The sequence below is a fragment of the Erythrolamprus reginae genome, chromosome 2 (genome assembly GCF_031021105.1).
Source record: "Erythrolamprus reginae isolate rEryReg1 chromosome 2, rEryReg1.hap1, whole genome shotgun sequence".
Lineage (NCBI taxonomy): Eukaryota > Metazoa > Chordata > Lepidosauria > Squamata > Dipsadidae > Erythrolamprus > Erythrolamprus reginae.
The window spans coordinates 242,549,861-242,557,197 of NC_091951.1; the positions used below are offsets into that span (position 1 = coordinate 242,549,861).

The window sequence follows — 7,337 nt, forward strand, 5'->3', positions numbered from 1 at the left end:
CTTTTTGTAGAAGAATATCTTCAATTCCTGTTTGTTTGTTTGTTTGTTTGTTTGTTTATTTTTATTTGTATGCCGCCCCTCTCCATAGACTCGGGGTGGCTAACAACAATGATAAAAACAGCATGTAACAACCCAATAATAAAACAACTAAAAACCCTTATTATAAAACCAAACATACACACAAACATACCATGCATAACTTGTAATGGCTTAGGGGGAAGGAATATCTCAACTCCCCCATGCCGGGCGGCATAAGTGAGTCTTGAGTAGTTTACGAAAACAGGGAGGGTGGGGGCAGTTCTAATCTCCAGGGGGAGTCGGTTCCAGAGGGCCAGGGCCACCACAGAAAAGGCTCTTCCCCTGCGGCCCGCCAAACGACATTGTTTAGTTGACAGGACCCGGAGAAGGCCAACTCTGTGGATTCGAGCAGTAGCAGGCAGTTCCAGAGGTAATCTGGTCCAATGCCATGTAGGGCTTTAAAGGTCATGACAAACACTTTGAATTGTGACCGGAAACTGACTGGCAGCCAATGCAAGCCATGGAGTTTTGAGGAAACGTGGGCGAATCTTGGAAGCCCCACGATGGCTCTCGCGGCTGCGTTCTGCACGATCTGATTTATTTTTATTTTCTTTGTTACCTTAAACTTTAAAATGTTGAAGTAAATAGTGTTCCCAGCTCAACAGTTTGGGGGAAATGTATCTTATCTCATTCATAAACGTTCACATCCACAAATGTATCAAAAGGAAAAAAATAGAAGAAATGTAATGCTTCTCAAATTTATTCAAAGGAAAGAATTGCAAAGCTTTAAAAGGTTAACCTAAAGCAGGGTCATTCATTGGTCTGTGCCGGAGGCAAAAGGCTATCTTCTAGGTATCTTGTAAAGGTCATGTCAGCAAGATCTACAACCTGGGGGAAAAAAACAGATTGTTATGCATTGTTTCAGAACTCCTCCCTTTTTGAATAGACTAAGTATTGCCTGCTGTCTTCATACGTTAGTTGACACAACTCCAGAATAATTTCCTCTCTTTGGTTGTAAACTACTCCTTCACCTTTAAACTGGAGTTTCTGGGAATTACTAGGGTTTTTATTTTTCAGTTGGTTTCTGCAATTATAAGTCATTCTCCCCCTTCCCAGATCTACAAAAGAGCCAAGCTGGCTTCTGAAACAAAGGTCTTTGATGCTCTTGGGCAAGATGGCTTCATCCAAATCTTTCATTCTTTTGGTAAGGAGAAGAACTGATATAATCAGAGTTATTCTAGATGCCCCACAGCAACCAGTAAAAACAAACGCCACAATCCCCACCAGCATACACACACACACACACATACACCAAGGTCCCGGAATCACTCATAATGTTAATTCCTTGACTCCATCCCATCCTAGCCAACTACCTGAGGAAATAATCAAGTTTTCTTCTCGAAAATTAAATAGATCAGTGATCGTGAAATGGTAATAATAATAATAATAACAACAACAACAATAACAACAACAACAACAATCCCCAGCAGAATTGAGGAGAAGCAGCTAGAGAAATTAGTGAAATATGAAGATCTAAAAATCGAGCTGCAACGACTCTGGCATAAGCCAGTGAAAGTGGTCCCAGTGGTACTTGGCACGCTGGGCGCAGTGCCAAAGGATCTCAGCGGACTTTTGAAATCCATTGGAATTGACAAAATCTCCATCTGTCAATTACAAAAGGCCACTTTACTGGGATCTGCAAACATAATTTGCCACTACGTCACGCAGTCCTAGGTGCTTGGGAAGTGCCCGACTGGTGATGAAATATGAAATCCAGCATAGTGATCTCGTTTGCTGTGTTGTATTGACATAATAATAATAATAATAATAATAATAATAATAATAATAATAATGATAATAATAACAACAACAACAACAATAACAATATTAATAATAATGAGGTGAAATATCTCAAAAGGACATACCAGTCAATAGGTTTCATTTCGTTTTAGGGGCAGGTTTAAGAGCGGCTAGAGCTTTTATTATAGCCTCAATTAGTTCCTTGGTTGAAATATCTGGAGTTGCTGGATATGATGGAGGACGTGAGTATCTCCGTCTTTCATGGCTTCCACTTTCACTACTACTGGCCTGGAAGAGGAAGAGAACAATGAGGAAGACATCAGATTAAAATGGTCAAATGTATTTAACGTTAAAATTATTTTAAACTATTTCATTTATTGTGATAATTGCTTTTGATCAAACCAGTCTATCAGATGTGGCTATTTATGTAAGTAATTTATATGGCATATAAATGTGAACAAATAAAAGTCAAATCAAGGCAGCCATCAGCAAATATTTCAGCCCTTCATAAGCATTTTGGTTGCCTTCAGGCAAGTATCCTGAAGACCATATTAAAAAAACCTAGATCGCAGTTTTAAGGTGGTTTGGAAGATGATGGGATTGTAGAAACTGATCTTCCCAGTAAGCATCTCCCCCCCCTCCCCCCAAAAAAGAGGCTGACAATTTATGTGCGTCTTATACTCTAAATGTAGCTTTTTTCGAAGCTTTTCCCTAATGAGATGTTAATGATTTTTCCGGCTATTCCAAGCTTGCCGGCTTCTTTTCATTGCTACTGAAAATAGTTTTCTAGCTCTAATGAGATGCCAATGATCTTCTCGGCTCTTCCCATTTTGCAGGATTTTTTCATTCCTACTCCCTCCCAAAACGTTTTTTTCCAGCCCTAAGTCTTTGCAGGTTTGTTTTCATTGCTACTCCCTCTGAAGAAGATTTTTTTCAGCCCTAACCAGGGGATAAAATAATGTGCTGGAGCTGACCAAACTAAGGATGCTAGCCAGATGACTGGTAGGTGGACTTTTCCCCCTATTTTCCTCCTCCAAAGCTAAGTTATATTCTGGCGCATCTCATATTCTCCAAAATACAGTACTTGAAACCTCTGCATTATATCAGGAATTTTTTTCAGTATTGTCTGAAGATGGGTAGACTTCAACTCCCAGAACTTCCTAGCCAGTCATTGCTACACATCTTACAGTTGTCAAGTTGAGAAACACTGCTCCATACTAATGAAATGGAGAATCTAGTTCAACTCTCTGCAAGTGAACTTGCTATATGAAGCCAACATTCCTTCTCTCTCCCTTTCTCTATCTTTCTGATTGCTTCATCCCAGCGTCCTTTTACAGTGTGGAATAATAGTGCTGACTTCCCTCACTGAACATTCAGACAAGAATGCTCTGCCCAACCCATTCCATAGGTACCTCATTATCCCATGAGCCTCAAACCTTTGCAGAGTCTTCGGAGAGGGGCGGCATACAAATCTAAGTAATAAATTCAAGCATTAAATGATTTTTTTTATCATGCAATCACAATCATTAATGTGTACCTCAAGAGGAAGAACAATGGCCAAAAGGCAAGCAAGAACAATCACAAACTTCATTTTGTTGGGTATACCTGTAAGAACAATTAGTTATTAGTTATTAACAATTAGTTAATTGAATGTCAAGTTAATTCATGGTGCTCAAGACTGAATAGTCATTTGGAGAGCTTTTGTTGGCCTCCAAATGACTATTAGAATTATCCCCTACCATGAGGTCGCCATCTGGAATTTTGCTTCCTAGATTTCATAGCTCTAATTATACCTGCAAATGCTTTTCAATTGTGTTCAAGAGATACAATCATGTGTTGATTTCTAATGACTATCAATGATTAAAAAAAAAACTTTCAGCATTCTCTGGAAAATGTGAACATTATTCTAAAAGCAAATCTAAACATTGGCCATTCCCATTGGCTATGCCAGAGTCTGAACTGAATATTCTAATTGATATTTAAGAGAAAAAGACATTGGAGACCTTAATGATGTTAGGTACTAGGACTGAAGCACATAGATATCATTCAGGTCCTCTATTTAGGCAGGAAAACGCTGCTCACTGATTGGATGAACTGTCTGACCTCTCCCTATAAAAGAACTGGCTGTGAGATTAAGCTTTTGCTTGGTTGTAAATAGTTGCCAAATAAAGAGCTGTTGTTTTGAAGTTACTTCTGTCTGCCTCTTCTATTCACCCTACTTAACAAATGATATCAAACAATGCAGATCCATTACAATTTTGATACAACATTCTTCAAAAACTTTTGGGAAGAATCCTCTGAGTGGCTGCATTCAGACTATAAACCTCCTTGCTTCATAAAGAAACAATTGGATTTCTAACAGGAGAAGACCATGAGGGACTCATTGACTAATTCTCTAATTCCTTTATCCCCCAAACTTTACCTAAATGTGAGCATTGAAAATAAACTATTAATAGAAAAAAAATATTGGTATTTGCAAGGGTAATGGATCCGGCTTGAATTTTGAATTTAGTTGTGAAGGAATATATCTTTCTAATACATGAAACACCTGCTTCAGGAGAAAATGTCACCTCCAATCTGGTCTAACTGTAGTTCATAGAATCATATAACAAAATGCCTTCCTGTTCACCTTCAACCGCAGCAATACACGAGTACGTAATAGATTCAAACTAAATGCAAAATGCTCTAAACGTGACTGCAGAAAATACAGCTTCAGCAATAGAGCGATCAATGCCTGGAATGCACTACCTGACTCTGTGTTTTTCCCCAACCCTCCAAAACTTTAAACTTAGATTGTCTATACTGTAGTTGACTTCTCTCCATTTCTAAGAGGTCTGTAAGGGGCATGCATAAGTGCACATTTGTGCTTACCATCCCTGTCCTGCTGGTAATAGTCTTGGGTTGGAAGGATGCGACAAAATGGACAATGCAAAATTGGTACCGGTACATGTTGGACCACATTTAATTTGGGATTATGGATAAAGGGATGAATTTGGTTAATGAAACTTGCGACTTGCGACAACTGATGGGACGATGGCACAAAATAAGATGATATATGGCGAGTAGAATCCGAGACCAAACTACAATAAACAAATTGGAATCACTTTATAATATGTAAATAGATACTTTGCTCTTCGGTTAAAATGGTTTATACAAGAAACATTCCCAAATTGGTGGTGGGTATGAATGTTTGTTTGGTGGTGGGCACAATACACAAAACACTTGTTTTTGTTGTGTGAGTCTTTATATTGTAAAAAATCAATAAAAATATTTTTTTTAAAGGGAAGGAAAAGAGGGAAATGAAATAGGGGAGGACAAAGGCCCTACTCTTTTAAAGCCATTGCTGACTCTGATCATTTTAAAACGAATAATGTACTTCTTACAAGAGCAGACCAAAATATTATAAGAAGCAGTACAATATAAAAAATGTAGCCATATGTAAATAGATTTGTGAAAATATCACAATCCTGTATTGCTATGTCTATATTCTGCACTGACTCAAATTATCTCAAAGCTATCAAAATTCACAAGCACAATTTATGCAGTTTTCATATCTATTTAACAAAATATAGCTCAAACAAAATTATAGCATTAAAACAAATACGTTCCAGCTTACCTTTTTCTTTGAAATGCAGTTCTTGTTCTGTGCTCTCTGAGTGATGTTCTGGGGTGAAATGACAATGCTTATATACTTTCTGAAACTTCCTGGGATTCAGAAGAACAACTAACCACATATATTCTGGGGCTGAAGAGTTTTGCCTTAATCACCCCCAAATACACATGTAATAATCTTTTCAAAATCCCATTTTGAAATATTTTGTGGCTTCCAGAAGATGGTTTTGTGGCAAAGTTGAGCAAGTTACTTTAGCAATTTCTCCTCAATGTGCTTAGGAAAATATTAGAATGTGCAGAAATACCCAGATTAGCACTGACAATTAAAGAGTAAGAATAAACCATTTATTATAGTATATGGGAGTTATTTTATCAATGGTTAGAGAATAAATATAAAAATTAGATATAAAAATAGATGGGTGAAATATAGAAAATAATAGATATAATATAATTATTAGAATTAAAGAAATTAAGAAGAGGATTGTTATAGTACTGAATATTTCATTTATTGGTATGAAGTTTGGAATACAGTGGTACCTCGTCTTAGGAACTCAATTCGTTCCATTATGAGGATTGTAAGTAGAAAAGTTCGTAAGATGAAACAACGTTTCCCATAGGAATCAATGTAAAAGCAAATAATGTGTGCAAACCCATCCGAAAACTCACCCTTTTGCCTTATTACCGCCGGCATTCTGATCCTTGTTTTGGGGTGGGTGGAGGAGGCGGGGGTGGGGAAGACAGCAGAGGTTGCCCAGAGGGACATGGGCAGGAAGCTGGGGCTTCCACCCTCCTTGAATGTTTTTGGGGGCAGCGGCAGGCAAAGGGGAATCCAGGGGAGTCCCTCTGCGGTAAGCAAGGCTCTATGTCCGGACTCCCAAGGAGCTCGGGACCCTGCACCCCCCCTCTGCCTGCCTGCAATTTCCCTGATTCTCACGGCTTCCAAAAGAAGACATTCGGAAGCTTCGGCACCGCTGAGAAGTCAGGAAGGTGGGCAGGCGGGCGAAGAGGACCCGATTCTTCTCTCCTGGTGTGTTTCAGTTGAGCGATCACCGCTCCTTTCCACTAACCGCCCCCCCACTTCCCTTCCCCTGCTTTTCTTGAAAGGATTATAACCGAGCCGTCCTTCCCTGTTTGAACCGCAGATGGTTTCCATTACAGTGCAAAGTGCCGGCTCGCTTTCACCGCCAAACTATGTGTTGGCTGGCGGGGCTGCATGGTTTCTTCAGCTCGTTTGAAGCATCGAGTTACGTGTGTGAAACTTTCTCAAGGTCTGCAGTGTGGACGGCGATATCCCCCCACACACACACTTCCAATTGCGCTTGTTACCATTCAATCCTTAGGGGAGAGCGAGAGAGGGGAAGGGATTGGGGAATGGCAAGAAGATTTTTTTCAGTTCAGGTTTGTGTCTGTGATTTAACTTTCAGAATACCCAGCTGATTTTTTTTTTAAAAAAAAATCAAGCCGATTTCTTTAAATAACAATCCTCTTCTATTTCTTTATAGAAATGACACCAACCCTCGGGCTGCCCTATTAATTCCTGCCAGTGGGAGTCATTTGCTTCGAGTGGCGTTCAGCCCACTTGGACTTGAGATTTGAGTGGGTTCTATGTTGAGATCTGTGTTTTGACGCGCTCTTGAGATTGAAGGTAGGTTGGGGGGTTTGCGTTGGGAAGTTGGAAAAAAATGTGAAGGTTTAAAACCACCAACTCTCTTTTCTTTGCTGAAGGGAAGAGGAAGCCAGGAGAATTGGGGAAACGCAGGCAGGCAGACAGGGGTGCAAGGTCCTGGTGTCTCTTTTCTCCAGCTGCCCTGCTTCTTTTGGACAACTGCAGAGGCAAAAAAAACCCCAGAGACAAAAAACCCCTACCCTTCTCCAAAGCAAATAAACCGATGTGAGAGTTGAGTCAC

General features: G+C 39.6%; 1 long non-coding RNA gene across 1 annotated transcript; it reads right to left on the bottom strand.

Moving 5' to 3' along the window:
- Positions 1-830: 830 nt before the first annotated feature.
- LOC139158894 (uncharacterized) lies at positions 831-5,467 on the bottom strand. Its single transcript, XR_011557762.1, has 4 exons — positions 5,435-5,467; positions 3,356-3,423; positions 1,944-2,106; positions 831-906 (listed from the first exon to the last, which is right to left on the bottom strand). It is a non-coding gene; the product is annotated as an uncharacterized lncRNA (long non-coding RNA).
- Positions 5,468-7,337: the final 1,870 nt, after the last annotated feature.